Source organism: Peromyscus leucopus, chromosome 17 (genome assembly GCF_004664715.2).
Source record: "Peromyscus leucopus breed LL Stock chromosome 17, UCI_PerLeu_2.1, whole genome shotgun sequence".
In the NCBI taxonomy this organism is placed as follows: Eukaryota; Metazoa; Chordata; class Mammalia; order Rodentia; family Cricetidae; genus Peromyscus; species Peromyscus leucopus.
This window is the reverse complement of record NC_051077.1, coordinates 14,890,274-14,899,109: the sequence shown is the minus strand read 5'-3', so window position 1 is coordinate 14,899,109 and position 8,836 is coordinate 14,890,274.

The following is an 8,836-nucleotide window of genomic DNA, read 5'->3' as shown; positions in this document are numbered from 1 at the left end:
ACTATACTGAACAATTCATTATCGTGATCCTGAGGACTGTAAATTAAAAGAGCTGAGTAGATTTTTTTTTTTTTGCATAATGTCTGATCTCACAGGTAAAGAATGATTTATGCAGACACTGGGACATCAAACAACAAGAGCATGGTATACTGGAACAACAAAGAAGTACCAAATGGAGTATGTGCCAGTTTAGCAATATGGTGACAGGAATAGCACCATCATCACTATAAAACCAGAGAAGTGAGTAGACCAAAAAAATGGCTCAATGTAGAGATTTGGATGAAAGTTAATTATGAAAACATGAGTAATTATAAGGGGCTTGTGTTTGCATTCTGGCCCACCCCTTGGGGTCCTGCCCAGCATCCTCATGTCATCTTAGCTGAAGTCCTCTTTAGAGAAAGAGAAAACCCCTCCCCCTTTTCCTTCTTCCTCTCTCTCTCTCTCTCTCTCTCTCTCTCTCTCTCTCTCTCTCTCTCTCTCTCTCTCTCCTCATATATATATATCTATCTCTATTATATATATATATATATATACACACACAGCTCTCTCTCTCTCTTCTCTCTATTCCCTCTCTCCTCCCCCTTTAATAATAAAACTTTCCACATGGATGCTGTGTCTGCATGGTGTGAGTAACTTTCCACCAGACCATGCCACTCACTGTGCACCACATCTTCATGGCATCTTTGGGGCACCTTGACTCAAACCTGCCAAAGCCTCCTGTGGGCCGTTTTACAAAAGCTTGATCATTGGCATTTTTAAATTGGTCTGTGTTATCATGTGATATGGGCATGGAGCATTATAAATGTGGCAGAGATGCCAATATAAGGGAGCCTTGAGTAAGTGGATAGAAATTATTTAGTAGAAGGCAACAGTGCAAATTTAAATTGAAGCAGCCCCAAATGGAGTGGAAGTTTCCAGACAATTTTGAGTTATAAATGATCAGTGCCCAGTAAAGAACAAATTTGATTAAGTGCATAAATTTACAAGTATTGTTCCATGGGGAGTTAGATGTTACTCATTGCTTGACAAAGGGTATGAATTGAGATATAAAATGATCAGCCTATGGTGTATTAACATGGTTTTGTTCACTTTGTCCTTTTCATAGCACATCTTCTGCTACTGAAGGAACCCATGATCAGGTTGAGACATGAAAGCAGAAAGAACTAACTCAAGGTGCTTCTCCAAACCAGTCCCTTCAGCGTGTTAACGTCTTCTGTAAAATCTATGTCACAGTAAAGTTGTGTTGTTTAGGACAAATGCTGTTGTCTCATCTAATCTCGGGGGTGGGGATAGGAGTGAGAAGTCTGTGGGGATTTCAGATATTTAGAGTCTGTCTTTCCAGAGTAGCTGGCTAGAAGTCAGTACTTACCCACGTGCATTATCTGTGCTTCCTTCATTTCTACTGCCTCATGGAGAACAGAATCATTCATTTCATTGAGAGCCTGAAAGGGGTTTGAAGGAACAATGGAACAATAATTGCATCATATTTCATTTAGGGTGATGTAAATTTTCCAAAGTGAAACATAAAGGCTATTACCATCAAGGGTGGATACTCCTTCGCAGATTCTAAAAGAGCCAAAGAGATAATCAACGTTATGTAAATAAGTCGATCAACCTCAATTCATGCAGAATTAGACTGGAACTCAGCCCCCCTCTTCCCCCCCCAGCTACCTTTGTAAATGATAACTTTGCATTTGGGCTTTTCAGGTTTGGAGTTTGCTTATTTTGCTTTTGTGTCTAGTTGGGATCATAACATGAAAAAAAAATATACTGAAGAAAAATTAAAATCCAGTTTTAATAAAACTTGCTCAGATTTTCAAAATAAGATTATTATGCAATAAATATAGCAGAAATACAAAAGCACATATAACAATATGAATATGCTAATAAATGAAAAGGAAAGGGATTCCCAATCGAAGAAGCAAATCATAACCCTGAGTTCATATCAACTGTTAAAGCTGTTGTAGAATGGAACAGTTTATAGTTTAAAAGACTTCTGAGCCATTCTTGTTGGTTTCTTGTTTTGTTCTGTTTTATCAACACAAACTAGAGTCACCTGAGAAGAAGGAACCTAAATTGCTGAATTGCCTCCATAAGAATATCCTTGAGGAAAGTGGAGGGACTTGGACCTGCCTCTACTGAATGTACCAGGCTCTGCTGACTCCCAATGGGAGGCCTTACCTTCTTATAGGAGGGAATGGGGGGTAGGTTGGGGAGGAAGGCTGAAGGGGGAAGAGGGGGATCTGTGATTGGTATATAAAGTGAATAAAAAATCTTAATTAAAAAAAAGAATGGCCTTTGGGCATATCTGTTGTGCATTTCCTTAATTGGTGTAGGAAGTCCTAACCCACTGTGGACAGTGCTATGCCTGGGCAGATTATCCTGGGTTAAATAATAAAGCAAGCTGAACACATCATGAGGAGCAAACCAGTGAGCAGCATGGTTTCTCCATGGTTTCTGCTTCCATTCCTGCTTCCAGGTGGTTAATACTGCCTCCTGATTCCAATAATGTGTGCAGGAACACAACAGTATAATATGGTTTGAATGAGAATACACTGATAGCATCGAAAGTGAGTTCTTTGGAGTCTCCTCAGTGTGAACTTTCATGCCTTCTAGGCAATTTCTCTCTTATCCAGACAATCTTTCTTTGTAACAAGCTATATTTCAATTTTGTACTAGTTTATGGATTATTATGACCACTTCTTTCATCTTTGTTTAGCAAGAATATCTAATAACTAAAGAATTGTATTTTATAACCATAGGGAAGCCCACAGACTTGGTATCCTAAGAATCATATAGAATTACTTATTTTCCATACATATTTGTTTATTTATTTCTGGATATGAACAAATTCAAAAGTAAGGGCAAAATGCACACCTTATTTTGGGCCCATTATGCTTTCTACAATAATTATCTCTACAGATTTAATCAAAGTCTCCATCCTCACTCCTCATTATACACCATGACTTCCTGGAGCATCTACACAAACTGAGAATTCATCACAAATAAAGAACATCATTTATGGTTTACAGAGTTTATCCTTAACAAGGCCAAAGTAGATGATTTACCAAAGTCTGAGATGTGGTGGTCAACAGTTTCATTCCAAATGCTGATGCATATCTATTTGGAATCTGCTCTAAGAATCTATGCTGTCAGAACCCAAACTGAGATTATATAAGCAGTCATAAACTTTATAATGGACTTTTAATCTAATCCCATGAGTGTCTTCCAGTTCTTTAATTTTCACTTACAGAGTACTACCTGCTGAAGTGGTGATGCTCACAAATAGACAAAAATATATACATTTACAGTGGATCGATTGTTACAGCTATATTGTTCTTTGGTAATAAGAAGTAGATTTGAAAAAGCAAGTATTTAAATCCTTAATGGGTTCTCACCAATGAAGAACACAGGAAGAGTGGGACATTTTGTTCTAGTTTCAGACAGTCTTGGGATCTAGGCACTCAAGTCACATTTTCCTCACAAGTCAAATACATTACTTTTCTTTGCCACACAATTTTTTTTTTTCTTGGTTTTTTCAAGACACAATCTTTTTAATTTTCTCAATTTAATTATTAACTTAGCACAACCTAGAATACTTGGGAGGGTACTCTCAATGTAAAAATTATCTACATTATGTTGGCCTTCGTGCCTGTAGGCAATTATCATCATTATGTTAATTAAGGTGTAAAGCACTACCATTGTGAGCAACATCATTCTCTAGGCAGGGGAAACTGGGCTGTTTATGTGAAGAAGGGAACTGAGCACTAGAATGTATGTATTCCTTATTCCTGACTGTGGTCCTAATGTGAGCAGCTAGCTCCTGATAGGCTGCCTTCCCTTCTAGGATGAACTAGACCTGGCACTTTGAGTTAAAATAAACTCCACCCCCTTATTTTATTTCGTTCAGAGTACTTTATCACAGTAATCAGAGAAAAACTAGTACACCAGCCCTTTACTTCATATACCTGACATACTTTACTTACTCCTTATTGTCACTTTTTCTCATTCTTCATTCCCATGTTTCTCACCTCTTTATAACTTATTAGCATGTCATTGGTATTAGGACACCTAGAAATACAACTCACAATTCATCTTCCTTAGTGATACTCTTAAACTGTCAGTAAAACTTGATAATGGATTATCAGTTTTCCTTATTCCGAATTTATGGATGACTTTCTTTGGTTAGTAGCCTACTTCAGCCTCCTATCATAAGTTAGCATCACACCAAATGACTTTTCCACAAAATGTGCTTCCTACCTGTTGCTTGTCTGTTTGTCTTTTCTCTTCTTGAATCTGCTGCCACATATATATTGCCAGATATGTTTGGAAGATCTCCAGAGATTCTCTGTTATAATAAGTAGTGATCATGAATTGTGCAACATCCTCCCAATCAATTTCATGAAGGTGCTAAATTTTGTATTTTAAAATTACATAGAGTTGAATATAAAAGAAGCACCTACTAAAAACTAAAATATTTGGAAATAAAAACCTCATATGTGCTCTTCAGATCCATCCTAACTTTTATCTTCATGTGATCATTGACTATGTAAGCTACAGGGAAGACCAAAAAAACATACAAGTAGATAGTAGCAGATGATTCGTATACTTTAGTCAGGAATTTACTTTTGCATGTTAAAATCTACTTTGCATTCCCCACAAAATTTAGAGAATTTAAAAAAAAAAATAGGTACTTAAACAACTTCTCATAAATGCACTTGATGTAAAACAACATTGAATATCCAGGGTACTTAAAAGGGAAGCAGGTATTTTAGAATCAGATGCAAGATGTGTCACAAACTACTGTTGGCACAATCAGAACTGGACAGAATTTGAAGTTTCTTCACTTAAATAAGGGATAAGTCTGTATTTGTTGTTGTTGTTGTTGCTGCTGCTGCTGCTGCTGCCGCTGTTGTTGTTGTTAAAATCACTTACTGATTGTAGAAAAATGGTTTAATCAATGACAAATTGGGGAGCAGAGGCAAGACAACACATTGGAAGCCACAACTGGAGACAGGAAGGGAGGAAGTAATGAAAAAGCTACTAGTAGAGAAATGAGCCAAGTCTAGAAAACAGAAATAAAACTAGCCAAGACTTTCTCTACAACGAAGCCCAAATGCACACCAACTACAGCAATATGCTCATGTTGACGTGGGTCTCACCAAAGGAAGTATATCCCAAAACTCTGATCATCCATCACCACAAAATTCAGACAGCAAGACAGATCACATTGCTAGAAACCTAAACTGAAGGTGGAAATTCAGTCCTCACAGAGGGGAGGGTGGAATGAAACCAATCAATGAAGATGAGGTACAGCTACAAAATGGAATTGAATTCAGCCACAGAGAAAAGAAAGCCAAGAAGTTGGCGAGAAAATAAATTTATTTGGAAGTTATTATATTAAGTGAGGGACCCATACTCAAAAGTCAAATGGCAGATATGCTTTCATAAGTAAATCCTAGCTTCTAATTTTTAGACCTGAGTATTCTGTGGGGGTCGAGGCAAAGTTTATGAAACTAGGAAGAGAACCATGAGATTAGGAGGGAAAGACTTTAAAGAAAGGAAGTGGGAAAGGTAATAGAATAATAAGAAATGAAAATGGGGGACCACTGAGGATGGGAGGGCATGATCTGAGGTGAGAGTGGGTGAGCGGAGGAAGATCAGCCTAAACTATGTATGAAAACACCATAGTGAAACCTCTTACTGTGCATGCTAATTTAAAAATATTTAAATTACAAGTTAACAAAAAAAACTTTCTGTGGTATTGCTGAATAATGTTACACCAATACTATATATCAGTATACAATCTTTTTTAATGAAGGAGAACTCCCGGCACAATGATGTTGAGTTTTGAAGTGACTGTACTGCACAAGTCACTTAGTTGCACATTTCTATTATATGCAGATACATATTACAAGAGTTAAGTGATTATTGTGAAGATTATCCCATGCCCTGCTTCCCGGCCATGCAGGGTAGGAGCCAGCTAAAGAGAAGCTGTGATACACGCTCCTCCTGCCCAGGTGGTCATCTTGACTGGATTTCACTCAGTTGGTATGTCTCTATCCTTTCATTAGAAGTTACTTCTCACTCCAAAAAATCTTCTCTAAATTTAAAATTGCACCACCACCCACAGCCCCATCCTAACAACAAACTCCTTCAATGCTGTGTCAACTGTTATTTTTTTTTTTCATATAACCCACATACAGTGATTTAAAAGTACTTGATGAGTATTGTTTAGCTATTCTCACTAGAAAATGGGACATTTGGTGTTTAAATATCTAGCTAGTACTTCATTGACCCTCAATAACAAAAACTATTTGGTATTGTCTTAGTTAGGGTTTCCATTGCTGTGAGGAAACACCGGGACCAAAGCAATCTGGGGAGGAAAGAGTTTATTTGGCTTCCACCACTGTTTATCATCAAAAGAAGTCAAGACAGGAATTCAGAACAGTGCATCAACCTGGAGGTAGAAGCTGGTGCAGAGGCCATGGAAGAGTGCTGCTTACTAGCTTGCTCATGATGCTTGCTCAGCCTGCTTTCTTATAGACCACAGGACCATCAGCCCAGGGATGGCACCACCCACAGTGGCGTGGAATGTGGGTGGTGCCATCCCTGCTTCCATCAGTCACTAATTAAGAAAATGCCTTGCAGTCAGATCTTATGAAAGTATTTTTCTCAATTGAGGTTTCCTTCTTTCAGATAACTCTGGCTCCTGTCAACTTGACATAAAAACTAGGTAGCACAGGTCTCAATACTTAAAAAGTTTTCAGTAATGCCTCAAGCACTATTCATATTTCTGTTACAGGTTGTTCTTCAAAAAATTCAGAATATATTTAATATTATCTCATCTATAGAAATTCTGCATTAAGTTGTTCAAATACGTTCTAAAGTCTACTAGAGAGAACAGATCACATTTTTTATATTTACTTATTTGATTTCCTTCATGCTGGACTCATCACTACTACCTTGTTAGTACTTACACATGCACAAACTTAAGACTAAAAAATGGTCATGGGTTTTCTCAAATAAAAATGATATACAGACAGTATTTGTTAAAATATCTTGCTCCTAAGGTTAATAAACACAGGGAAAAATAATGTTTATCTAAGAATAAATGTTAATCATATGTTCCATAAGATGATAAAATATTCTTTAAGACTTTAAGACTAAGTATTAAATTGTAAGCCATCAATTCTTGGTTGTCTAAACTGTGATTTCCTTTGGTCCATGCAACATTCTTCTTTTTATTTTCCCATGACAGGGTTTCTCTGTGTAATGGGACTGGCTGACCTTGAACTCACTCTGTAGACCAGGCTTTACTCTATAGAACTTACTGAGATCCACCTGCCTCTACCTCTCAAGTAATAGGATTAAAGGCATGTACCACCACTTCCTGGCTTCATGCAACACCCTTGAACAACAAAGATTTTTATACCAGAAACTGTAATTGATATTTACATACCAATGAATAGATATTTCTCCTGTCATCAAATCTATTGTGATCTTCCTCTGGTGTCGCTTCTAAGTCAGGCTCTACTAATAAATATATTTAGTTAAACAAACTATTAATACATTATACATAAAACAATCGTCTTTATAGAAATAGATGGAGGTATCTTAAAATTTGGTTCATAAGAATTGCATTTTGGATTTTCCCAATTAATTTGTATCCAGCTTAACAGTTAGCCAAATATTCAGTTCCTAAAGTGTTGCTTCCAGTCACCACCAGGATTTGGGTCAGTTTGACAGATTCTAGATGTAAAAAGCATTTTTGAGATTCATCCACATATTCAACCACTCAACATAACTAAGCAAACCCTCAGAAGTGAAACTTTAAAAAAATCACAGAAATGAATAAATGCATGTGAGTACACTCTTCTTTGTTTCTTACTATTAACTTTTAAATAAGCCATTAATTATTTTCTAAACAAAATTTCCATCACCCTTCACACCTTTCTCTTTGCCACCTTATGTTCAACTTATTTCTGTCCACTATTGTAACTATTTTGTTTCATCTTTTAATACTTAGTTCATCATATAAAGTATTAAGTTCTGACTTTTCCTTCATAAATAGATAATTCTTTCCTTGGGTCTGTCTGAGTATTTTATTGACTTTTTCAACATTATCTTTACCATTAGACTTGCAAATTATTTATTTACATGTTTATTCCTTTTTATCTACCCTTGAGGAAACAATCATTTAAATCATTGCAGTGTAAGCAGGCTCTCTTTCATTTAGTAAAATAACTGTTTATTGTATTCTTATTAGGTGCTGGCACTGTATAGAAAAGAATGTAAATAATGGGTATGTGGATAGCTTTTTCTAAACATGCCTGCTTGATACTTAAAATATGAGGTTATTCAGACATCAGTTAAAGAAAGTGCAAGTACATGAAAGGAAGTAACAAGAGGGAGTACTATGTTTAGTAGGGATCTATCTAAAAGCAGATTGTTAGAAAAGATACCACCAGCAGTCTAGTAAATTCACAGGAAATGGAAAACTGGAGGATGTGCTAATGATACAGTGTTGGACACAAGACATGAAAGCCTTCTCTGGAATTTTAAGAAGGTTAGACATTTTCATTTCAAAATGAAATGCTAACGTTTTCAATGCAGATGAATCATCAAGTTGGTTGGAGAATTAATGTGCATACTGTGTGTGTAAGTGAAGGTAGATATTTTATAAAAAGTTACTGGAGTAAGATAAACACTATCCAGACCATAACTGATAGAATAAATATAGGAATATTTAGGTTATAAATTTATCAGTGTCTGCTGCAACCAAATTTTATTAAATGAATTAATGTATAATAAGTAGGTTTGCATCCTTGGAGAA